Genomic DNA, 27,212 nt, shown 5'->3' on the forward strand with positions numbered 1-27,212 from the left:
TTTTTTTCTCTTGACTTTTCTCAACCTTCAGTTTGTATTGAGCTGCTGAGAATAATGTTAAAAAGATGTAGATAGGGTAACTTTTCTTTAATAACATCCTTTCCCATAATAAGTGTACATTATTAGGACACTTTCTTCTCCTGGGAAGCTTTTCATTTGATTTAACACACATATATAAACCATTTTATGAATAATGTATTTGGTGCTAGATCCCCAAACACAGTTAAGAAGGAAGTAATAAAGAGAGAGTCTGTTTCTGAAAGTGTGCAAAAGGAGTTCTTAAAATCATGTGCCCTCTGTTGCTGTAAATATGCTCCCAGCTGGCAACCTCTGGTCGAATATTTGGAATAAGGTTCCTGCCACTGTTAAGCAGTAGCCAACGGAGCTGCTAAGTAAAAACTTTCAAGGAGCATGACAGATTGCTGAATTCTCCATGTAGAGAATAATCTAATCTGCTGTGAGATGTTTTACACAATGCCTCCTGCTGTTCCATCTGGGCTGCTGAGCACTGATGTGCACTTGATTTTGTACAAGTCAAACGTGAAGGCATTTCCTGACAGCAGGATACTATTTATGAAAAGATGGACACTGAGGCAAGCAAGCAGCATTATACTTCCTAATCATTCCTTAAAATATTAAGGTGAATTTACTTTTGAAGTAATGACCCAGTTTGGATTCTAAAAGTACTCTTTTAACTGGCAGCAAAAATTGTATAGGGAAAAACGTGGTGGTAAATTAGTTTAAGATGGTAAAAGATCTGAGGAAAATGCATTCATAAAGATAAATGACTTAAAGCTTGATTTAATGTATAGTTATTATTTGCTATATCATTCTCCAATAACAGAAAACCAAAGTAATTCCATTTGCTTTTTCTTCCTATAGTTACAATTAACAGAACTTTCACTCCAATAACTTTGAAATACATGTATGAACACTAAGGGCTCTGAATTTTCAAGCTGGTTGCTTTTCCTAAACAAAGCTCTTATTTATGAAAAGATCTGTTCAGAAGAGAACTCTAGAATTCATACCTTGAATTTTAGATGTATTTAATGGGAAAAAGAGATTATATGAATTATGGTTTTCTGGTTAGATAAATCTTTCTGAACATGTACAGGAAGAATAACAATATAAACAAATGCATTCTCCTGTATTCCCTTGCATGCTGTAGGCTTTCTTTTGTATACCTGTGAACAATCCTAATTATCAGTGGACAGGTAACTGAATTGTTTATTTCAGCAAGACTAGGTAATATTGTTTGATAAGAAAGTTTCTAAAAAGTGGGTATTCTGATAGATTATGGATTATCAAGTGGAAAAATAAAAAACTTAGATATTTGTAGTCAGGCTTTAATTTCCAAAACTTTCACTTCAAGCAAATTCTATTTAATAAAATGGGTGTGTGTAATAACATTCATTCACACTGAAATAAAGTTGTTCATGTGAATAGCTGGAAAAAAATAAAACAAAAAAAATATTAGAATATATCACAGGTTTACACAAGAACACTTCAAAGAGGAGTTCTGGACTCCCTTGCACATAGACTCTTAGAAATTAAAATGAAGTCTCCTGTTCTCAGATCTATGATTAAAAAATAATGCTCATGGTTTTGTGAACCGTGTCGCTTTGTGGTTATATGTCTAGTCCAAAATCAGCCTAAAGAGGAACTCTCATGTGACAAGGGCTTAAGAAAGAAAACACACACCTTGGGATGTATCAGAATGGACAGTTGTCAGAGGGGTAAATACTAGTTTTATAATACGGAACACTCTTGACTTACTTTCAAGTGAGATGTCGTTGAGTAATTATGGAGAAGAACAGGTTGGTTTATGAAAGAAACAGAGATCCTCAAAAGAAAAAAAATAAATAAAAAGCTTAGTAAAACAAAGGGTGACAGGGGACAGATCTATAGACAGCATGAAAGTCAGGGAAGGAAAGGAGATATTGCAGCTAAGGAACATTGTTTGAACAATGACAAATAAAAGTAAACTCTTTGGAAATTACAAAAAGGTTTTTAGTTATCAAAACAAAGACTTTCTCTACTTTCATTCCTATGGAACAAGGATCACAACACATCTAAGAAAGGGACATGACATGGTTAATACTTTTAACACTGGAAGTCTAACCTCTGTGTCCCAGGAGATTCTTTCTAGTAGGCTCTCCTTTCTATTTGGACACATATGATTTGAGCCAACTGTTTACAGAGATAGATTAAACAGGAGTCAATGCTAAAAGAAGGCAAGCCAAATTAATAAAAGCATAACTATTATTCTTTTACCCAATGTACTACATAATTTGAAGAAATGACAGCTCATTAACCTTATAAAGACAGATCTCCCATATTGGAATATCATTATTTCCAGGAAACTAGTGAAAAAGCATCAGTGAAAAACATCTCAAAATATGTCTAATATAAGTCTACATTAAAATGTTTTCAGGTACAAGTGTACAAGGTAGCAATATGTAGGAAAATCTTATTTTCTAGTTTTTGAGAGAGGGGAAGGCAGCCCAAGATGACTTCTTAAAACTTCTGCTGGAACTTCCCATTAAAATTTTCAACATAGTTCTGCCTCATTGTTCCGGGGAATAACTTGTTGATAAGATACCTCTGAATTCTCTATAAAGGACTTCCTTATCAATGACTTCTCTCTTGGAGAACCAGCATTACAGAAAGTAACGTTATTTTCAAGAAAAAGAAAAGATAGGACCTGGGTTATTTTTGCCTGATTGCCTGTCAGCAGTGTGACAGCAACTGTGGAAGCTAAATTTGAATGGATGCATGACTAGTGTAGTCAAATATATACCTGTTTCTAAATCTGTACATACACATAGATAAGGACTTTTATGTACTTGTATCCACCTGCATGCAAGCAGAGAAAAGAATAGGGCACAAATTGACTCCTTAAGTCTCCTTCATTTTACTGCTCTCCTGATCCAGTTTAATATCCTGCATTGAGCACATGAAAAAAATACAACCCAAATTATGTAGATTAAAACACATCAAAGCCTATCTAAATTGATGCTAAACTTTTCTTTTGTTTCAGAAATAGATGAGAAATGAACTCTTTTTTTTTTTTTTTTTTTTTTTTTTTTTTTTTTTTTTTTATAAAGCTATTAAAGCATAGGAAATTGCTCCCAGGAACCCAATCTTGTCAGTTTTCTGTTGCAGCTGGGACTTTTCAGGTCTTCTTTTTTTGTCCTGTCACAAGCTTATTTCAACCTCATCCTCATCTACTGATGATTTTATACACACTATTGGATTACAAATAATGAGTAAAATTGTAGTCTCTTCTGAGTAAAAAGAAACACCATAGGAATTCCATTATTACTTTGTTGCTTAATGTGTGACAAATTTCAGCTTAAGAACTAAGGTAGAATAAGATCTTTTAACACTACTTAGTGATGAAAAGGGGACGATAAAGTAATTATTACCTTGTGACATACTGGAGTACAAACACTTCAGTTTTCAACTTTGCATATTGAACTCTTGAAAAAACAGGTCTATTTGAAAAGCCCAGAAAAGGTCAAAAATAGGACAAATAATTAAAAAAAAAAACCCAACAGCTAATATTACTCAGTCAATTTTACAACTGACTCTCACTCATGTTTTGTTGTGTAACTCATTTATTTATTTTTCATCACTGAAAACATGTTTGAATAACATGCTACCAGAATTGCTCCTTTTACCTTTCTAAGGAAGAGCCATTATTACTTTGACATCTGCAGAGGAGAGTGTTATTTCAAGAAGGTTATTTTAAAAAAGAAACGCCACTTGTTGTAAAAATGTGTAATATCTGTATATGTTTTATGCAGCAGTCAGGCACGCTAATCACTTTACAGAATGTAACAAATACGGAATTTCTGCCTGAAGAACTATAATCTAGACAGATAAACATGAAGAGATGGGGAGGCAAGTCAAGAGGAAAAGAGCTGCTTGAGTTTATTTGACACAAAGCATGGAGATTCACCAAGCATAAAGAAATGGAGCAACAAACTGTAAAGTTTGTAAAACATGTTTAAAAGATTGTACAAAGCAGTAGCCCCCATGAAGGGCTAGATACAAAAAGAACTATTGGGATAATGAAACAGTACAAAAATATTGTGGTGCATTATGCAGTATGCCATGATAAAATTACATATATTATGTGGATGACAAAAACAGGAATTCAGACTTAAAGGGTATGAAAAAAATGCTAACCTATCACATTTGGCTTCTTCTCCAGGTGGCAAGGCAAAGGACTACTGAATGGAAAACTCAATACAGCTCTTGATTTGCTGGCAAAGTCATGTCAACTCCATCAGTCTCTAAAACAAGGGGTGGTCAGGCAGATGGGAGCTTCACAAAACCCACTAGGACATACAAATGTTATTCAAATAGAGTGGTTAAGTACTCAAATGCTTGCATAGGCAGCATAAACATCTGTACAAGTTGAAAGCAGCATAGCACCTGGTGATGTAAGAATGGCTTTGAAATGTGGTGCTTGCTGCTGGGTCCTTAGATTTCACCTGTCATCTTGTGCTGACTGACTAAAAGAATAATTTGTTTGTGGTGGTTTACAGATGAATCGCTGATTAGGGATTTTTAATACATAGCTAGTCCTCAGACTCATGACAAAGCTGACACAAATTGTCCAAAATGGGGTAATTTTTGACCTTTTATCAGGCTAAGAAGACTATATTAATTAAGACCTTGTTTTCATAATTATATATGGCTACAGCTGAGAAATTTGGCAAAATGAGGAGTGGTCTGAGTATCCTGGATCTTATTTTGTTGAAGGAAATTGAATGTATTGTGATTTATATTGTGATTTTACTATATAATACTGATTTCTCTGAATTTATTTGTGGGTTATCTATGGATCAGGACCAGATATTACTCTAAAATATCTACTTATTAAAAATGCTGTACAAGACTCTGCAGGATGAAAATGTGACACAAGAAATTTTAAGTGAAAAGTGTCATATTGTCTAGGAAGTAATCCTGTTAAATTTAAATTAGTACTACATTTCTATATATGTTTTATATTTTCTAATATGCTTCCAGGAATGTAATTATAACCCTGACCTAAAGTTTATTAAATAAATTTGTTGTTTTGCTATTACAGCCACATAGTTCTGGGAGGCAGGAGTGAAAAATACCATGAAACTGGTAAAATTAGAATTTGCTGTCCTTGAGGAAATGATGAATCAATAGAAAACAGGAAGCATCCAGGTTGTCTAGAGAAGCTGAATAACAGAAGCCACAGCTGGGAAAGTTGCATAGGCCATAGCAGTGGGAAGAAGGAAAGGGTGAGTTCTTGTGCTTCAAACTGCTAGTTTGGGTGAAGCATCTCGCTTCATAGAATCATAGAATCATAGAATCATAGTTCTAGTAGTTTGTCCTCTGTGTTTAATAAAATTCTTAAAAATCCTCTGTCAGAGACATTTTAAAGCTACTTTTTTGAAGAGGCATCACATAGTCTGGAATTTTTTCAAGATACAATGTTAAAGATAAAACTTCAGAAAAAAACCACAAACAACTTGTCAGTACATCACAAGAAAAAAAAAAACCAACAACAACAAAACCTTTTCTGCTTAAAATATGCCAGGCAGATAATACCAATCTTATCAGTTCTGTGTTGGAAGCTCTAATGAAACTGGGAAATACAATTCAGCTTGAAGGGAAATCTAGGCAAGATAAATTTCTCTTAGCTGCTGGGCAGCTGGCTTAGAAGTCATCTTGTGTTTGTACACACGTTTCCTACTGGAGTGGTGTTTGGGGACTTCCTCGTAGAGATTACTCTCCAGTTAATGCTGTTGAGGAGACTGCTGGAAATGCTGTTAATATTATCAGAGCCATTGCAAATATGTGAGGGGCAGAAGGGTCAGACTTTACTGAAGGAATGTTTTTCATTCCGCTGCAAAAATTTTTCAACTATGCTGAAAAAATGCCACTCGATAAGCTCCTTCTTTCCCCAAGGCAAAATAGATTCATTTTGACCTCATACTTTTTAAATGGTAAGGAGATGTTATTTTTATTTCCTCACTAGAAAATACAAACTTGGAAAACACAAGTTTCTGTTGGGAAATTTAGTTAAAGACTCCTCCCAAATTTGGAAAAATTTGGCTATGAAGCCCACAAGCCCAGATTTTCTTGTCAAACTGATCTTATTTTAAGATGTTGCTAATATAACTTTTATTTTCCCATCATTTATTTGCCTGAATAATATTAGAAGAAATGGATACAAAAACAAGAAGAAAAGAAATCCCAAATGACTGAAATATTTGATCATTAAAAATACTTAGGGGTTTCTCCTTTTTTGTTTGGTTTGGTTTTTCACATGAAGATGACAACATATTTTATGCAAGCCAGTTGTCTGCTCTCCATGAAGTCAATTGCAGTTTTCAGTAAAAAATAATAAAAATGGGGAAAAAAAGCTCCTAGTTATGAGTATCTGTCTTAATTGGGAAAGAAAAAAAATAAATTAAATGTTCTCTCATCCCTTTAAATAACTTGCAATCCTTGGAAAAGACTGGACGGTCCATGAAGAGGTTAGAGGAACCTTGTCAATTGATATAAAGACTAAAGTTACCCCATGTCCTGCTATAACTATAATTTTTAGACTAATAGTTTCTAATATAATGTTGCCAAGCTAATCCTTGGCTAGACTGAATGCAATGTCTGCAGACAGTCTGAATCAAAAAAGTTGCTTTTTGTTGCAGAATACAAATGTTGGAAAGAAGACAGCTGATTAACATGTGAATGACCTATTGGAACCAAAAAGTTCAGACACATTAAAAAACACATCTTTTTTATCTCAACTTCTATATCCTGAAATGTTGTGAACAGCTGCTTATTGCCATGAATGGTACAGATTATTTGCTTTTAGAATGATGCAAAAGCAGAAGAAATGAATCCATATTAAACTTTTGGGAGCTGATTCTGGGTTTTTCTTTGAGGCATGTAATGTTTCCTCCATTTACAAAGTAGCAGAAGAGAGAAATGGGGGTAAACCAGGCCGTCTTCTGATACAGAAAGTTTCCACTAGTCTGCAAAGGTATAACAAGGTCAGTCTTTCACTTGGGAGAGTATCTTTCTCACTGTTCTTTCTCTACAGAACTTATTTGAGTATTTGTGATCAGTTATGGAAATGGCAGGTTAACTGTAATTCAAATCAAGATTCTTGTGAGCTAATTTTGCTTTACCAGCAAAGGACTTTCAGAAAGATGGAGTTTTAGTTTGATGTAACATTGTGCAAAGAGGCACCTACTGCTTCAGGACCCCAAGTGGGTGCCATGATTTATCAACTTGGGTGGGTGGCCTAGGTTTATCAACTTAGCTTGGCTTGATACTAGCCAGAACTCTGTGATCTGTTATACCCACTCTGTAAGACTATGACGTGAAGCAAAGAGCATAGACTGAAAGCAACAATATAAACACAAAGGAAGTGAGTGGGTATTTTGCCTCAATGAAGGATGGAAAAACTACCACAGAAAAAAATGTGGCTGGTTCTTTTAGTGCAACAGGAAATACCAGTTTTTACTTCAACTCTTATTGTTCTCAGGGAGTTTTTGCAGCTGATGGAGTGGGATATCAGCCCTTAGTTGGCTACCATCCTTGTTAAAACCACCACCCTATTCAGCAAAAATCTGTACAGCCCAGAAAGAGCTGCAGTCTTCTACAAAGGCTCCAGAGGCTGCATCTGTACTCCATCCAGGCAGACATTAATCCCTCAGCTCCTAAACACAAAGCAACTCTGTAGCTCTGCTCTTATAAAGAAAGCATGAATGAAGTGCACCCTTCCCCCTGATATAAATGCAAGAAAAATGCAGTGTGATTACTGTTTTTTCTCCACAGCCTGCTTAAACTTCATTTAATGGAAAAGCACGGAATAACAATTTTACACAGCAATTAGAAAAATTAACAACCTTCACACTGCCTGCTAAACATCTGTGTTGAACTTCAGTGCAATGGAAAAGATGGGGTTTCAAAAACAAACCATGTTCCTTTCACTGCATTGACCTGCAAGCACTTACACCAATGGACAACAAAACTTTTGTATGCTTTAGATCTATGAAAGGAGGTGTTGAAACTCAGTCTGAATCCCAGAGGGATCCCAACCATCAAGGGTTCTCTGAGCATGTCTAACAAACCCAGACAGCACTGCCTACCATATAAAGCACAGCAGCTCCATTCAAAACCACTTTCTGCTTCTTCAGAATATTTCTGCTTTTGTTCAATTACTCTGATGAAAAATGCATAAGCAATGATTTGAGTAGAACTAAGTTCTGCTTTTGGTCAGCAGAATGGAAACTTCAGGCTGCAGACTGTCAAGCTTTAGTCTTCTGCTCACCTTTGCTTATTGCTTCCCTAGACTCGTTGCACTTGCCCTTCTAGTTATACTATATCAAGTTCAAGATGTGGGAGGAGAAACAACATGAAGGAGAATTGTACACCTTATCTTCTATCTTCTGTGTCATATGGGCTGCTTGAACAAAAATGCTCAAATGCTTGCCAACGGGAGATGAGGTTTGATGTTGAGGAACTTGACTCTCTTTTCTGCTGTGTTTCTGTGCAGTCAACTGGGCTTTTGCACAGAAGAGGACCACTGTCTCAGGCATTTTGTACATCTTATTAAAGTGAATTTCTTGCCTTATCCTAGTCAAGGATTCAGCAATCTGATGCAGGCTGGAGCATGTTCTTTAGCTCCAGGTCTGGGGATCAACATGCATCTCTGAGAAACAGCTTCCTGGTTGAACTCTGCTCTCAAAGGTTTCAGGCTATGTTTGGAGTCAATTGAAAGTCCACGCAACTCAGCTATTTGCAATTGCTTCTTAGAGGAGCTGAATATCTTGCCATTGACTAAATAGATAGACCAGGTAATTGAAGAAGGTGGTCTGTATTGCCTGGAAAGATCGGGTGCTTGATTTCTAGGTTGCAATGTTGAAGATATTTGCCTAGAGCATTCAGTCTGAGTCTTGTTGTTAAGCTCTGTTGACTTTCAAAATCTGAAATGCACATTTCTGCACAGTGGGTGCTGTGATCACTGACAGATAAACCTACCTATCCACAGGCATCTTGGTGTTCTAACTGTGAATAAAGAAGCCAGTCCTACTGTTTCCAGAGTTCTATAATTGAATTAGTGAATGTTATTTTGCAACACAGAAGTGTTCCCAATGAAACATTCAAACATAAACAGTTCACACATAAATTATTCACTTCTACACAAAGCTACGTGGCTATAGGTACCATTACCAGGATGTTTAAATGATGCAGAATATGTGAACAGAGAAGTGTCATGAAAAGTAACTCAAGCTGTACATAGCAAAGACTGCTTCTACAACCAGCATAGATGCCTTTGTATTCAAGCAAGTAAAAGTTGCCGTCCAGCATTGTATGAATGCTGCAGATCCACCCATACTACTTCCATACCTGTGCTAGAATTGCAGTGTGGTATAGTACTGACAGCCTGAGTCAGTGGTAGCTAGAGGATCAGTCACAGAATCTGAGTTGTCACAGCTGGAAAAGACCTTTAAGAGCACAGAGTCCAACCATAAACCCAGGAAAAGAGAATGAAACAAAATAAACGCACTGTGAAAGCATAGCCATGCAACCTAAAAAACAACAACACATAGCCCACAAAAAATACACTGTGCCCACTAGAACATGCCCTGAAGTGCCACATCTAAATGTTTCTTGAATACCTTCACTTCCCTAGTCCTGCTGGCCACGCTGTTCCTGATGAAGGCCAGGATGCCACTGGCATGCTGCTGGCCCATGTTCATCTAGCTGTCAACCAGCACTCTTGAGTCCTTTTCTGCCAGGCAGCTCTCCAGCCACTCTTCCCCAGGCCTGTAGCTTTGCCTGGGGTTGTGACCCAAGTGCAGGACCCAGCACTTGGCTTTATTTAACCTCATACAATTGGCCTGGGCCCATCAATCCAACCTGTCCAGGTTCCTTCTGTAGAATCTTCTACCTCTGAACAGGTCAACACTCCCATCCAATTTGGTGTCATCTACAAACTTACTGAGGAATCACTCAATCATCTAGATCATTAATAAAGATACTGAACAAGACTAGACCAAAAAGTCAGCCTTGGGGGACACCACTGATGACCGGCCACCAACTGCAGCCCTGTTCACTACAAGTCTCTGGGCTCAGTCATTCAGCCAGTTTTCTACCCTGTAAAGAGTGCACCTGTCAATGCCATGTGCCACCACTTTCTCCAGGCTTTGCTAAAGTTTAGAGAGAGACAAAATCCACAACTTTTCCATCATCCACCAGGTGGGTTACCGCTCCATAGAAGATCAGATTGGTCAAGTAGGACCTGCCCTTCCCAAACACAGGCTGGCTAGGCCTGATCTCCTGCCTGTCCTGCACTTGCCATATGAATGCACTCAAGATGAACCTCTCCATTATTTTCCCTGATACCAAGGGCAGGCTGATAGGCTTGTACTTCCCTGGATCCTTCTTTTGGCCTTTCTTGTAGAATGGCATCCCACTGGCAAGCCTCCAGTCATCTGGAACCTCCCCTGTTGACCAGGACTGCTGGTAAATTATAGAGAGGCTTGCCAAGTTCCTCCACCAGCTCCCTCAGCAGTCTTGGGTGAATGCCATCTGGCCCCATAGTCTTATAGGTGTCAAGGTGCCATAGCAAGTCCTTAACTATATCCTCCTGGATTATGGGGGGCTTAAGAGTGGTCCCACCAAATACATTTAACTAAAAAAAAACCACCTTTCTATAGATGGATTGCCAAAAATGTATAAAGAAAGTGACTGTACATTTGAATAAAACACCCCAACAGGAATGGTCTGCCTCTCTGTAATAAATCCCAGTGACCATTCATTTTACTTTAAAAGTTTTGTCCAGGATAACAAAGGCAGTTCAGTATGTCCCACTGTAGAAGACATTGCTACTGTGAGCATGCAAAAGGAAATCTCCTCCCTGGTTTTGTTCCTTATTTGTCTTCTAAAGCATTTTGAAAAACAAATAAAATTATCATTTCCCTATAAATTCTGATGGTTTAGTATTTGTGGATTCTTCTTGTAAAGTAGTAATTAAAATAATATTTATGTGATTATATTCATGTATACACTTTTGACAATGTCTAACCATCTCATTTCAATAGCTGTTTTTATCTTCTAAAAGAAATCTTCAATAACTTTGAAACATGATATTTAATACAGATATCTTATGTATCCATAATATTATATAATATCAAATGTGATCTGAAATGTAAATGTAAAATAAATCGATTTGAAGCAAAGCCTTTTTATCTCATTGAAACACATTTCTTTACCATAAAAATGAAACAAAAAAGTGGTGTTTTGACACTTTTCCCATGAAAAAAACAGAAAAAATCGACAAAATTGTATGAAACTTTTTTTAGTTTGATCAATTATATTTTGCAAGAAAACCTTCTCTGGAAAAAGTATTTTTCACCCAGCTTTATTTTCAGACTTCTTTTCTCCAAGCCCTACTCCTGTCAGTTACTACTTTCTGGTATTTGTGGTTCAGGTGGCTCTGTATGAGTTGTGTGATTATAAACCTATGAACCTGCTGGCCTAACCTATAAAATATATGTCTGGTAACATGGGCTTTCCATGATTTAGGTGTTGACAGGTGCTGCAGCCTGTCTTCTGAATGCAGTTGCCTGGCTCGTCACCCACAGGAAGGCCAAGATGCAGGCAGTGTTTTACTGTTAATGGGCCTGAACTTGGAAGGACCTTGTAGGAACACTTACTCCACAGCTGCCTCCTGTCACAGTTACTCCTTCTTCATATTGCAAGAAATTGTCTTGTCTTGCATGATAATCAAGTCAATGTGCTTATCCCATAGCAGAACCTGACTCATGGAGCCAGATAAAAATTAATGTGCTCTTCTGATAGATCAATGATTTAATTAAAACAAAAATGACAATTTTTTTTTTGCAGTGTCTTACATTATGACACTGCAAATATCCCTAATACTCCATGTTGATACCACAGGAAATCTGCCAGGATCATTGCCACTGAGCATCATCTTGTTATACACTTGCAATAAAATGAACTGTTAATTCTCAGACTTTAAAATACTGCATCCTGTTCCTTGTCAGGTTTCTAATATTTTAAAAAGATGCTATTCTTTTGCTTATTATCATTTTGAATTGTAATTCTTTTTTTTTCCTCTTTTTTTTTTTTTTTTTTTTTCCTCTGCCTTCACAACTGTTCAGGGCTTTCGATATGACGTGTCTGGTCTAAATTTATGGTAAGAATTCTGTTTCCTGTAAACTGTATTTTGAATATTTTGAGGGACCAAATAAAATGAGACTGAAAATTACCTCTCAAAAATCTGTGGATCAGTTTATGGGCTTGAATAGACACTTTTCTGTGTTCAGTGATTTCTTTAATCAGACAACTCACCCACCTGTTCTCGTAGAGTAGTTCTCCAGATTGTTAGATTTAATTGTGCACTTCAGATTAATTACAACAAAGAACCATTCTGAGAGCATGCATGCTCCTCTGCCTCCTGAAATTCTGCACATGCATTCTCATCTACAATTAGTGGCACAGACAGTTATTTGAAATTTAAATGAAGACAAAGCCATCCTCCAGGTTTTTCATGGGCACATGGCAGAGGATTTTGCTTACTCAGTGGAAATACTGATAGAAAGTGTAGATGATGTCAAATTATCTTAAGGCAGAGAGGAATGAAAAACACTATATGCCAAAAGCCTCACTATAACATTATTTAAATATGTTTATTTAAAAAAAAATATTTTTTTTATTAAATGGTGTCACTGAATCTTATGCAAAAAAACATTCAGTGTTTTATACAGATTCACTTAAAATAGATAGCAAATGGAATATACCTATATATACCCATAATCTCTGTAGGATTATAGAAGGTTAAGGTGACACTTCACAATTATAAATGCAGGGTATGGACTTCTGCAACTTAGAAGATATAAAAGAGCTTAATTACATACTCAAAGTTTCTATTTAACAATTCAGCAGGGGCTACATCTTCTCTACTGATGTCAATGAGATAAAAGATTTATATTACAAAATGTGTGTATAAAACATAGTCTCTAGTGAGATGGGAAAGTGAAAGGATTTATTCCTTGGCATAATTTCAAATGTCATCAGTTAAGTTTAAGGGATTCATTTGCCAATAGGTATTAATTCCTACAGTCTTGCCAATACAAGATATGAAATTATTTGGGTAACTTGTGGAGGAAAAAAAACCCACAACAAATAAATGCAACATATTCAAAGCAAATCCAGGTTTTTAAAAAGCCATTATTTTATACTGTTACAACACTAACTTAAAATATAGATGGTGCTGACTAAAATACACCCTTTAAATAGGAAAAGACATTTGTTCTCAAATGGCTTCTGTAGGGATTTAAGGTGCCCTAAACTTTTAGCATCCCTGGTTGGCTTTCTGTTCCCAGCCCTTGGTTTGATTCTAGTATAACTCATGTGCAAAGTTTAATCTAAACATATATTTGAATAATGATGGTTGTGTTTTCCTTTGAATCATTCTGTTCCTACAATAACTACTCAGAATAAGTCATGTATAGCAGTTAATGGAAATATTTTATAATGAATGTCAGGCTTCTTTCTACCCATTTTTTTCATGTTGAACACCTTGTGATGTCCATACAAGGCTTTTGCTGTCTTTTGTGCTATGACTCTAAGAAACTTGTGTCATATTTTTATATAGTTTACATGTAGGTTCAAGCAGAAAGAAAAAAAAAAAAAAAGTGTTTGATTTGCAGCTTGAGTAGTAGTATTGCTTTGTGATACTAATTACTGTGACAAAGCTTCCCTTGTTTGTCACTCTTTTAAATGCATTAGTTGTCTTTTTCTGAACTAATGACTCTATCACATCAATAAAGTGATGCAATCTTGAGACCTTAATCTGCATTATGAGTACATGTTAAAATCTTAAATGTTCCCAGAGAAGGAGACTCCACAACCTCTCTGTGAAGCCTTTTCCAGTGTTTTTCATCCACACCATAAAGTTTTTCCTCATGTTCAGAGGGAAGTTCCTGTGTTCCCCTTTATGCTCATTGCCCCTAGTCCTGTTGCTGGGCACTACTGAAAAGAGTCTGACTCCGTCCTCCTTACAATCGCCTCTTAGATATTTATAGACATTATTCTTATGTTTCACTTGTGCTGATGAGATTCTTTATCTAGGTACAGTCTGTGATTTAACCTCAGATTAGTCTGGTTACAATATTAACTGAGAAAATAATATTATCTCAAAACTCTTACATATTTGCTACAGCGCAAATTTTATTTTTTGCAGCTTCAAATTAGTTTTTTACAGCTTCTAATTAGTTAAGCAAAGACTTCACTTTATCTCTGCATCTTTATTAAGTGCAATAAGTATTTTTAAAACTATTTAATATTTAATTAAGACAGGAGATCCGTTATTAATTCTTAATTGAATGCTTGTATGAGAGACATAACGTAAGCAAGCTTTTCTAACATAGAGCTTGACTCCCAAAAGATAGGCATTCCATTTTCTTGTCAGAAAGGAAAAATATGTATGTAGAGAAGAACAAAGTTAGAGACACGAGAGAGTAAAAGATGAAAAAGAGAAGAGGATGTGAGAATTTAATGTAGTTTTGTAAAGCAGAAGCTGAATTTACAGAAAGAATCCTTTACCAGCTTTCTCCCTCAAGGCAACTGACAAATGCCTCTCCCCTAAGACAACTGAGACAACTGGAAGTGGAAAACTAAAACAATTTCATTTGAATTGAATGATGTGAAAAATACTTGTGAAAAATACTTCATGCTTCATATAACATAGGGTTACAAGGCCATTCCTCATCCATCATTCTTTCCATTACAGCCCACTGCATTGCTAATTGCTCATCAGGGCAAGAGAAGGAAAAAGTAAGTTTGTTTGCAAGATGCTGAGCCCAGTAACTCATACAGAGAAGTGAAATACAATTCATGTCTCACACAGACAACTTCAAGCAGATACTTTTAGCAAAAGCAAGACACAATATGGCTGGAGGCCTCCTTTTTTTTTGATAGATCATAAAGGTTCATGGATTACTTCTCTCTGAGTAAACAGCAGGACCCTTTCCTAGCAGAAATCAAGGTGGCACAAAACAGAATTTATGTTTTATCCTGTATTTATTTCACTAAATATTGCTTTCCTCAGTTCAAGAAAATACCTCTGGATTTAACATCTAACATGAATCTAGAGAGACTTATAGATGCATAATATTATGTCTACTGCAATATTTGTATCCAAAGCAATCTTCATCCACTCAGCTGCTCTCTCTAATCCCCTTTCTTCCTTGAGACAGCAGTTAATTTAAACTACTGTGAAGAATGAAAGACAACCTCCCACCTTCAACAAAGCAGATTTTTTTTATTCCTTTCCCTGTAGTAAGCACAGAAGTGAATTCTTTCTGAAGAACTCAGTTCCAGAAACTGAGGCTTTTGAGAGGTTCCTCAATCAACTTTCTGGCTGTCTAGCAGCTCCATGCTGACTTACCAGACTGCATGCACAAAACAAGACTTCAGTATCTCACAAGAAATTTGTGGGTTTCCAGTTTGGTTGGAAATCTGGCAACATACTTCTAATATTTTTTTAAATTCCTTGCTTGAAAGAATTCAAACTAGAAAGCACTTAAGCCCTGAAATATAATTTTATATTTCTCCTTTATGTCTTCATTAGTATGCAAATTCACACAAATCATCAAATGACCAGTTTTTGTATCTGTGCAGAAGGAAATAGATACAACACCTACATCCACTTTGGCTAAATGATTCAACTCCTTACTCTTCTTTATTCAGACCAAATAAGTCTATTTGTTTGACAGCAGACTCCCTTTGTCCAGTTTTCACCTCCTGAAAGAAAAGTTGGTGGGCTTTATGCAGGTAGCCCTTTTTTTCAGTTTTTTCCACTTTATTTCTTCACTTTTTGCTTTCTTTTGTTGCAAAATAAAATACTTTTGCTGATATACAGAAGTGACAATGCAGGAACAGTGATTACTAGTTATTTTGAAGTAAAAATGGATCTGATAACAACTGTATCTCTAGTAAGTAGCTTTCTGATCTAACTGTAGTGATTCTGATTTCACTGATTGTCAGGGATAAGCAAGAAGAGGACTTCACAAGTGTGGATAAACTGAGGATTGGTGGTGTTGGTGGATATGGCTTAGGGGAGAGCTTTGTGGAGTAAGGATGGTGCTTGGACTCGATGATCCAAAGGGTCTTTTCCAACCTGAATAGTTCTGTGACTAGGCTATTGTAAGAAAGGCAAGGCATGTCTGTACTGTCAGCTGTTGTTTTCATGAAGAAGAGACCTGCATCAGTTTGTCGCATGTTGTCTAAATGGTCTACGTGTCTTCATAGCTATTGCACTTAAAGTACATATATGTAAGTCAGGGGTTTAAAGTCTGTGTTGACTGAAACGGTGTCTTTAGAAGACTGATAAATCATTCTGTTTTCATTTTTTAAATGAGACTACTGGACTAACAATTCTTTAACATATTGTCAGCCTTGATCATTATCAATCATTATCATTATATATTCAAATTACTAATTCTTAGTAAGCTACATTAGTTTGGGACATATAACATCATGGAAATAATGACATATATGTAGTGTTAATGGCTCTTGATGGTCTTAGTCATGGAGGTTTGAGGTGAACTCAGAGCTCTTTGACATGGGCAACTTCCTTCTTCCTTGTTTTTCTTTGTTCATTCCTTGTGTTTAATGTTCCTCTCTCCATTCCCCTGAAGGAAAAGTTTTATTTAATCTCCTGTGATATAGTTTGTCCTGTTTTAAGACCAGAGCAAGTTCAGGCACCTTTCCTGACTAATTTGTGAGATAAATATGGTTTCCAGATTTCTTGCCAAGCAGGAGTGCTTGCAGAAGTCTGTAAATCAAAGTAGAGTCACCACAGTGCTATGAACATTGTCTAGATTAACCAGACTTAAGTAGCAGGTCCCCTGAGCAGTTTCCTTGCCATATACATGACAACTTAAACCAAATCCTTTTATGACAACCAAGAAGTTAAGCAGGAAAGGAGAAGAGTGGAAAGGAAAGGAGAGAGGATGAGGTCAACCATCCAAGCAAACTAAGAATAGTTATTCAAAGAATATTTTGGTTTCTTGAGCAAGTTCTGCTTTCATCCTGAACTCCATTTGAATACAAAAGTCTCATTCGGGACCTTTGTTATCTTGGTTATTTTAAATTCCACTTCTTAAATAGAAGCAATTAGTGATTATGTACCTTTCATTGCATATTCAGCAAGAATATTTTTAATTGCATAAGTAAATGGAGAATAGCTTTATTTATCCATTCTGTATAATCAGTTGCAAAGCTTTAGGCTAATCTGGTTATTCAGTATGGTGATATAAAACATTTCCAGTTCTTCTGCTGAATGTAGTAAGTTGAAAAGGGGAAAAAGGCTACAATTAGTACTTACAGCTATGTTCTGGTAATTTGTGACTGTTCAGGTAGTGAATGAAAAACTGAAATCTCTCATAAATTCTGTGGTGACAATTCTTACAGTGCAAGGGAGCTGTCAAGCAACTACTGATTGATTATAATTGGCTTTTGTATTCTTAGCCTCTACAGGAAAAAAAATGTTTGGAATTTACCACACTCTTAATATGCTTAATGAGCAATAGTTCTGCTGGGCTTGAATCATCTACCAGAAACTAGAGTAGCCCCCCTTGAATGATTTCTGTTAGGCAGAAGGTTAAGTTATGACAAAAGTTACTGAGACTCTTACTGAAAAATTATTTTCATCATCTCTTGGCAGAAAAGAAATCCTCTTATTATATACAGATGGATAAGGATGACCAACAACATACTTTAGTGCTACCAGTATGACAACTGTTTTCATATTACTGGAGCTTAACAGATTTGTAAACAATAATAAGCTTTCTGACTTTATTCCTGAATAAGACTGTCAAAGGCAACACTACCAAATAGTCACAGAAAAAATGGTATTGTCCCAGAACATGACCATCTCACAACAGAGGTGTTCAGAGCCACCAGGTAAAGTAGTAAGAGGTAATTGGAAAAGCAGGACTGCTAGATAACAGAATCATGTAGAAAGCAGGTGAATTTAAACAAAGTATTCAGGCAAAAGACCAGAAGAAGTCAGTAGACATTTTCCTAATGTAGCCTCCCTTGAGGATCCAGTTTAGAGCAATGAAATAAAAACATAATCTCCAGAATTTAGGTATGATACTATCAATTTGACACTTATGCTATATATTATTTAGTTAAAGAACTGAAAGAGACCCTTAAACTAGTACAGCTTTAATATGTGTTAATGCAGATATTAAATGGAGATTTTTTTAAGATACAAGGTTTGAAGTATTTCACTTTTTTGGATACTATTATCATTTCTTTGTTGACTTTGTTGACTATATAGGCTCTTTACTCTTAAAGCTCAAAAAAAAGAATGTGTATATCATGTTGTTATCCAAGTTACCTTATTTCTCTTGTAATGTATAAATAAATGACAGATAAAAGATCATGAGTCTAAGGGCCGTCTTGTGCTAAAAACTGAGCAAACTTCTAAGTTTGTCAGTTTCTTTCATGAGTTAGCAACATATGTAGAGGACATTATCACAACATCCAGATTAAACACAATATTAATATCTGAAAGGTTTCCTGATTCTTAGAAAGTGTAAGAATGTTATTTTTTCTACATAAAAAATAAATAAAATAAAAAAATAAAAAGAACTGACACTGAAATTGTGTTTAAGAGTTTCATTAAGAAAATAATAAAGGATATGTGTTCAGGTGTCTTTTCAAACAGCAAAAAAAACAACAAATAAAAAACCATGCTTGCTTTTAATATCCATTAAATTAATGTTAGGGGGAATTCTGACAAAAATTATATGTTTTTTAGAAATTATTTTTAAAGTCCATGCTCAAAATTTAAAGATTAATTGATATAATCTGTTAACCAGAAAAATAATCAATCTAATTCATGTCTTAGCTTTAATTAATTAATTACTTACTTAATTATTTTTTTGAAATGGAACTTAAAAGGACCATGTTCTCACAAATAAGTTGATTTAGTCCTCTTTTAATTTCAATTTGTAATATCTGGAACTCCTTTTTCTTACTTAGATAAAGGGATGTACCTACCTATATTTTTTGGATCAAAAGGAAATTCTGATTTTCATCATTCAGATTCTAGATTTAGACTTCTGAAGAACAGCCTCACTATCATTTTATTTCTAGTTATTTACAGGAAATCTTCCACAAGGAAATTGCTCCCTCAGACTTCTTGGACAATTTTTCAGTAAGTAGTGAAAACTTTGGTTTATCTCAAAAAACCCCCCAGAAATCATATGCTACCCAGATCTTATATTCCAGCTGACATCATCAATAATTACTATTTGCTGTCCTCAGTGTATAATTTGCCTATTTAGGAGTGATTTGATACAGTCCAAGTGGATAAAATGAATTTGGTTAATCCAAAAGAAGAAGATTTTTTAGAAAATACTTAAGTGAGATTCTGTGGGAGGAAATGATATTAAATTGGCAAGAAAAATTACTGTCTGGAGGGTGACAATTTAATGTCTCTACTGCAGGTGTCAAATAGCTGGTCTGTATGTAGTCACCACATTAAAGAATTTAATCTCTTTCACTACATTGCTTCAAAAAGACCATGAAATTCATTGAGTTGCAGAAGATATACACCAGACACTGAGTATGCTAAAAGAGCAAATATTCCAGGCATGAAGGGAATGGTGATAAAAATGCAATTGAAGTATAAATGAAGTGGTTGGGTCCTTCATCAGAAGACATTCCAGAGTAAAATTCTCACTTAGCAAAAAAAAGGCACTTGAACAGCCAACAGACACAGACACAAAACTCAACCTAAACTATCTGTTGACAACTGGAAGCACAAAACAAAAGTTTTGGGTAACTTGTGGTAGTTTGAACAGATTTGAAGTCACCTGCAACCTATTTAACTGATGTAAAGGTCAAGATGGTACATGAAAGGGAAAGGTAGTTATATACATGTCTTGTATGTGGAAATTAATTACTTTAGCTCTGGAAAACCATTCCTATCATTGCCTTTTCCATTAGCATTACAGTTTATGTCTTTAATATCATCACATAATGAATTCAACCTTTATTTTTAGTATGTTCTTGAAAATGTTTATAAGTGTCAATGTTTAATTCTTCTATTATATTTACACCTAAACTGCCAATCTATGGTTATAATTAATTTCAAGCTACTACTGAGCATTTACAATTATGTACACTTGTAATTTTTTAAAAAATTAATGATCCTGTTAGATTACAGAAATTAAAGCTGATAGATTGTTTTAGAAATTCATACGACAGAAGTATATAAAGGAAACCAGAAATGGTTTCAAAATTATTCTTTTAAAGTAGTGAGTGAACAATATTTTAGCCAAAAAATCAATGGTTTTATTCATGTATTTATAATATATTTTTTTTTGCCATAACTGTCCTGCTAGCTCCTGGAATATAACCTCCTCCAGTCTTCCATTTTTCAAAAATACAAACTTCTACGTAGTTGTTCTAATAAATAGTTTTCAAGATGTCTTGAAATTTTCATTCCTCAACAGATCAAAAAATTAAAATGAAGATTTGGACTAAAATGTTTTAAAATATATCAACATGATGAAAAAAAATAAAAATAAAATGCTCTGCCTAACTCAGTCCCAGCTAGTAATATTTGACACGTGATTAAGAAACTCAGAATCATTTATGCTCACTGGATTTAGAATAAGTGTTTAACTGAATTTGTCCATGATTATATTTTTAGTATCACTTTCCTTATCTTTCATCCTGTCTTGAGTACTTACCACATCTCACAGTTTTCCAGAACAAAATCATGATTATTTTCAAGTGAAATTGCCAAAGCCAATATTTAATTATGGTTGCTTACAGTTAGCACTTTGAGAAAAATAAAAAGAAAAATATTTGAAGGCTCTGTAGTGGTATAATTCTGCCTTTTAGAGGCTTTATAGAACAAATTCATTGTTTGACTATTCTTCATAACAAAGCTTGCAGCATGAAAATTGTATGTGTGGTATAATATATACAAGAAGTTACACAGTTTTACTACTGCTGATGAAAATTTCAGATCTATTCTATGAATCAGTTCAGTTGTTCTGGTATCTAAAACATTTTCATGGAACATTGCACATATTAAATTTTACCTGAACTTAAAGCCGATATAAGTATAACATAACTTAAGACTTTATGTGAAATATTAACAAAAAGTCACAAATGTGGTTGCCAAAAGAAAGTTATATTGTTGGTGTTAGCAGTTTGGAAGGAATTTTTTTTTAATTTTTTTTTTTTTTAAATGCTTAAAATACTGGGAGTGGGGCCAAGGGAGAAACAAAATCCTCCTGAAAAATTTAATTCTACATTCTTTCTTGGGGAAAAAAAAAATAATTATATACATATATATATGGCCTTTTTAAAGCTTTTGGCTCTGTCTCCCACAGTATTCTGATGAAAAAAACTGACTGTTCATGGCTCAGATTCAACAATCTAGGTGACCCTGCTCTGGCAAGGGGGTTGGACTAGATGATCTTTCGAGGTCCCTTCCAACCCCTAGGATTCTATGAATCTTTAAGAATCCATTTCAAGCATGTATCTTTGTCTGGAAGTTACTTTAACATTCATAAACATCTCAGAGGCTTAGAAAAGCATTATCAGATGGTTTGCAAATCCTCATAGCTTTGGGGTCTTTCCCTTATCTTATGAAGCAGGTTTGTGGATCTTCACATTCTGAATGTCCTTGAAAGGTAAAAATATTATTTATTTTGTCATTTAATAATGTTATTTTAAACTAAAATTGCCTAACTACTGTGAAAAGCTAGATGTGGCTGAGAAAAATGGTAATTTTGATTTTTAATACTACTCCTCTCCCCCTCTTCTCCTCCCCCTTTCATCCCTCTCGCCATTGATCTGTGCAGCAGCAACCGTGCTGGAAGGTCTTAAGGTCACTTAAAGAACTACAAAAAAAGATATCAGGGAAAGGTCATTTTAATATAGATTTATGAAACTGCAACTTACCAGAATTCAATTGTATGGTTCACTGTATTTCTTACTATGTAGAAAGGATGTGTAGAGGTTGGAATTGGATTAGAATGACTTATACAAGGATTAGAGGAAATTATTTATACAGGGATAAGGGAGATTGAGGCAGGATTTGGTTGGAATTATTTGGAAAGAGATCAGGAAAAAGAATAAGGAGGATCGTCCCATAGAGTCAGGAGCTCCAGAGTGGACCCCCTTGCTTTCTAAACGTCTTCTCAGAGAGGAATATAAGTGTGGTTGGGTCCACTCCTAGTCCCAGACTTGGTCAACAGTCAGGAACTTAAGATTTAAGTACAGGGATTTCATAGTAGTGCTTTAACACATAATTATGGGTCTGGTATAATTCACAATAGCAGCAACTGAGGTTCATTGACACTATTATAAACTGGATTATATGTTTTTTCCAGCAGTACTTAATCAATAATCAACAATTTGTTATAAATAAACAAACATGGAGTTTCAATTAAAGATCTAACAAAGTTTCTAAAATAAATTGTGTATGCACACCCAGATATAGGGCTTAACCTATGTTAAGATGGTAAATGTTGGTATCTAATGAAAAAAGAATTTGCAATTAAACACAGTGTCAGTTAATCCATGAGAACAAATTATGGTAAATTAACATAATTTGATCTATTTGCTACATATATGTGTAGCAGACTAATTACTATTTCCCACTGGAAACACCAACATCTTCTGTAAGATATGGGGTAGCAGCTTGGTGTGATCCTGGAGAGCTCCAAAGGGCTTCCCTTTGAGAACCAATATTTATAGGCTCTCAAGATCATAGAATGCCAGGTTGGAAAGGACCTCAAGGATCATCTGGTCGAACCTTTAAGGTTATTGACTTTAGTGAGTACTTTTCAATGATTGGCACAATTCAAATTAGGTCATCTTTGGAAACTTTAAGAGTGGGTTTGTGATCAAGGTACGAGTGGTCTTGGGTGCATTTTCCAGACATCAGAACTCCAGGTGAGGTTAGGATGTACCAGATCACTCCAAATCACTCTGTTTGCACTAGAACTGGAAGATACCAAGTTATTTCAACTCACTACTCCAGTAGGCAAGGTCAGAAAGTGCCAAATTGTCTCAGCCTACTGTACTTCCTATTGAAACAAGAACAATGTTGGACCCACTGCACTTGTGACTAAAGCAAGAACACTGATGACTGGTGTTCACATCACCATGTGGTTCCGTGAGCTTGAAGAGCTTTTCTGATTTCAAGAACCAGCTAGAAGAGACTTTCTGTGGATAGCACAACCTGCTTTTGAGCATGAAGTTTTGAAGTCAAGACAGTGTAATATTCAGGGCAGTGTTTCTATCCACAGAATACAACCTTAAGGCAAATTTCTCCTACTTCATAGTAAAATGTATCAAAATCCCCTTATTAATTACCTATTTCTGATCTCCTTAATTTCCTTGACTACCATTCATTCTTCAAACAAGCAGCTGTTCAGTGACATTCTTAAGAAAAGTTGGAATTAGAGGTGAAAATTATACCCTTTCATGATGCTTCCCTCCTTCCTCATCTGACAGTGAGTTTGTGTTGCTATGCATGTAGGCAGAGGTGAAACTGCATGCAAACACAGTTTTAAAGAATGTTTCATGTCTTAACCATAATATCTTCCTTGTTGTATCTTGCATAATAAATAAATAAATAAATAAATAAAAAGTGTCTGGTTACTGCCAAAAGTTTCACTTTATTTTCCTTTTTTCAAAGAAGGGGTTTAGTATCACTAGGGCTATACAGAGATGGAAAAATGTGGGGACAATACCTGCTTGATGATGAAGAAAAGCTTTTTTGTTTGGAAACAGGTGCTTTCAGAATTGGATTGTCCTGAGCATCATCATTTGCTGCTGCTGTGATTGAGATGCTGCCAAAGATTCAATTTTTAAAATGTCTCCATGAAGAACCAAAATACCTACTTAAAAAGAAATTGTTCCAGTTACAGCTGGGTTTTGCTGAAACCTTTAAGCAGACTAAAATCAATTTTGTTCTTCGCCTCTCAAGTTTCCAGTTTCTTTCCTCAGTACAACTTCAAAATAAAAAGCTGAGACCATGTCAAAGGCTTCTCTGAGGAAAGAAAATCTTGATCAGTTTTAAGTTTTGACTGAAATCATCAAGTTCAGTGATCAATTTTATTGGTTTTATCACTCTATCAGTACTGAGGGTTTTGTAGTTTATTAACATTATATCTTTTGTGGATACATTTTTTAGAATATGAGATTTTTTGTTTGACAGTTCTGGATTGTGTAGTTTATATTAATATTAAATATTCAAATTAATATAGCAAACCCAAAGCTATGATTCTTATTTAAAAAAGCTATTTTTAATAAGAAATCATCCCCATTATATGGGAACAGGATATCTTTCAGCCTGTTAAGAGTACAACTTATTGGTGTGATCCAGAAAGTGTCTGACTTTGGTCAGTGAATCTTTGATGCACAGAATGACAGAAGGATGTTTGAGTCTATGGAGCCACATGGGATCCACCCAAGGGTACTGAGGGAGTTGGGCAAGACACTTTCCATCATCCATCAGCAGTCTTGGCTAACTGGGGAGGTCCCAGTTGACTGGAGGTTAGCAAATATGATGGCCCTCTATAAGAAGGGCTAGCAGGAGGATCCAGGGAACTACAGAACTGTCAGTCTGACCTACGTGTCAGGGAAGGTTATGAAGCAGATTATCTGGAGTCCCATCATGTGTCATTAAATTCAAAATTGTAACTTTCCATAGCAACAAAATGCTGAAATCAACACGATTAGATGTAAAATAGTTCTTTTAAAATTGCCCATCATTTAGAAGTTTTACAGATCAGTAAGATACTTTACCTCTAAATATTGGTCTCTGAGAGTATATCAGAAATGTTGTAGTTAAAAAAATTGCCTTGATTCAGTTTCATACTCTCTGAATGAGGCCTGAGATTTCAACATCACTGATGAAGTATGTTTGGGGGCTCTAACACCTTTGAGTTTATAAGGATCCTGAGGGAGGACTCACCATTGCATAGGCACAGTACACTGCCTGGTGTGCCCAGGCCTAGGATATGTATGGTCCATAGTTAGAATAGCAGGAAAAGACATTTAGAAAGATTGCACAGTGATAAAGTTCTGGAGGAAACTGGCTCCACTATCTCCAAATTAAGAGCTGCCCTTTTATATGAACGTTATTTTATTTTGGTTTTCTTAGCGACTGGAATAGAAAAAGAGAGAAAAAGCTCTTTCCAAAGAAGAACCAATTCATTTTATTCCACTTTTATTCATTCTCTTCTTATTTGTCTCATGTCTCTAACAATGCAACTATATTCTGTACCTATGAATAGTTACATTTCCTCATGTCTGTACAAGTTTGAATTGACCTTCATAGTTCAATCTCAATCTCAGTCCAAAATTGAAGATCCACAGTGTTTTTTACACTTTTTTTTAGCTGTAAATAAAAAGAAGAGTTTGTTGTGTTTGTTTTTTCTTATCTAAAGAGAACAGCTAAAGTAGAAAGTCTTGAGGTAAATGTTCTGAATATATAAACCTACAGCAAAATAGAGGAAATAAAAGCAAGACCTTATAAGAAATTTAAAGGAAATTCCTTAACTTAAAGTAGTATATGCATTTTTGGAATCGAGATGCTCTCCTTCATGTCTAATTGGTAGAAATTTGGCATTTTCAATACTCAGTTAACTGCATGGAATGGTAAAACATCTGCCTACATATACTCACTTGCTTAAAATACTTCAATTTCCCACAAAGCATTATGGCTGCATCTGCTCCCACAGCACTCCTGTGAAAAGTTTTGACAGTTTGAAAATCACTAGTGAAATTACCCCAAGGCAATTTGAGGTAGAGAGGAACTATGAAAGTCTTTGTCTGAAGCACAGATTCATAAAAGGGTGGTGCTGCAGCTGATAATCTTCCACCCAAGGAAAGTTTTTTTTTTTCTTATTTGCTTTCTTCCAAAAGAATTGCTAAAGTTTGAACTTGAATTTGCATGAAGTTTTTCTCCCAGAAAGGTTTGGGTTCTGCCTCAATAACTAAAATAATTTATTGTCTATCTCTAGTGGAGTTGTTTTTTTTTCCCTGCCTTGGTGTAAAATTTGTTGTGCTTTGAACAGTCAGGGTGGTTGGTGGGAGGTGTTTGTCAGTTTTAATATTGAGTAAAATACGTTACAAAGATTTGTAGAGAAGAGTTTGTGGGAAAAACACAAATGTTGAACATCTTTGAGTGCCACGATATGTGTCCTTAAGAAACGGTTAAATACAGAATGATCCTATGTCATTGTATTAGAGCACAAGCCTACCTGCAGATTAACATTCTGTTTTGAATTTATGTGGCAAGGTTTTGGTATCAGAGGGGCTGTAGGGGTGGCTTCTGTGTGAAGACCCCAGAAGTTACTCCTGTGTCAGACAGAGCCAGTTCCAGCCACTCCAAGTCAGACTCACTGGTGGCCAAAGCTGAGCCCATCAGCTGACAGTGTCTCTGTGTAAAATATTTAAGAAAGGGTAAAAAATGCTCAACAATAGCAGCTGGGAGAGAGCAGTGAGAACATGAGAAAAAATCAACTATGTAAACACCAATGACTATGAAGAAGGAAAAGGAGATGATGCTCCAGGCACTAGAGATGGCATTCTCCTGTAGCCCATGGTAAAGGTCATGGTGTCACACATTGTCCCCCTGCAGCCCATGGAGGTCCACTGTGGGGCAGATATCCATCCTGTAATGCATGAAGGATCCCCCACTGGAGCAAATGGAACTGCCCTGAAGGAGTCTGTGACTGTAGGAAGTCCATGCAGGAGAAGGTTTTCTGGCAGGACCTGCGGCCCTGTGGAGAACCACACTGGACAAGGTCAAGAAGGACTGTATCCCATAGGAGGGACCCCCTGCTGGAGCATGGGAGGAGCATGAGGAAGGAGCAGCAGAGACAACGTGTCAAGTATTGATTATAATCTCTGTTCCCTGTGCCCCTGCACTGCTCAGACAGGAGGGAAGTAAGAGAAGTCAGGAGTGGAGTTGACACTGGGAAGTTAGGGAGGGTTGGTGGGAAAGTTAGATTTGTTACATTTCTCACTAGCCTGCTCTTTTAGTTGGTAATTAAATTCTCCAGAGTGAGTCTGCTTTGCCTGTGGTGGTAATTGACAATGATCTCCTTGTCCTCATCTAGAACCAT

The sequence above is a fragment of the Chaetura pelagica genome, unplaced genomic scaffold (assembly GCF_000747805.2).
Source record: "Chaetura pelagica isolate M959 unplaced genomic scaffold, ChaPel_1.0 scaffold258, whole genome shotgun sequence".
Taxonomy (NCBI): domain Eukaryota; kingdom Metazoa; phylum Chordata; class Aves; order Apodiformes; family Apodidae; genus Chaetura; species Chaetura pelagica.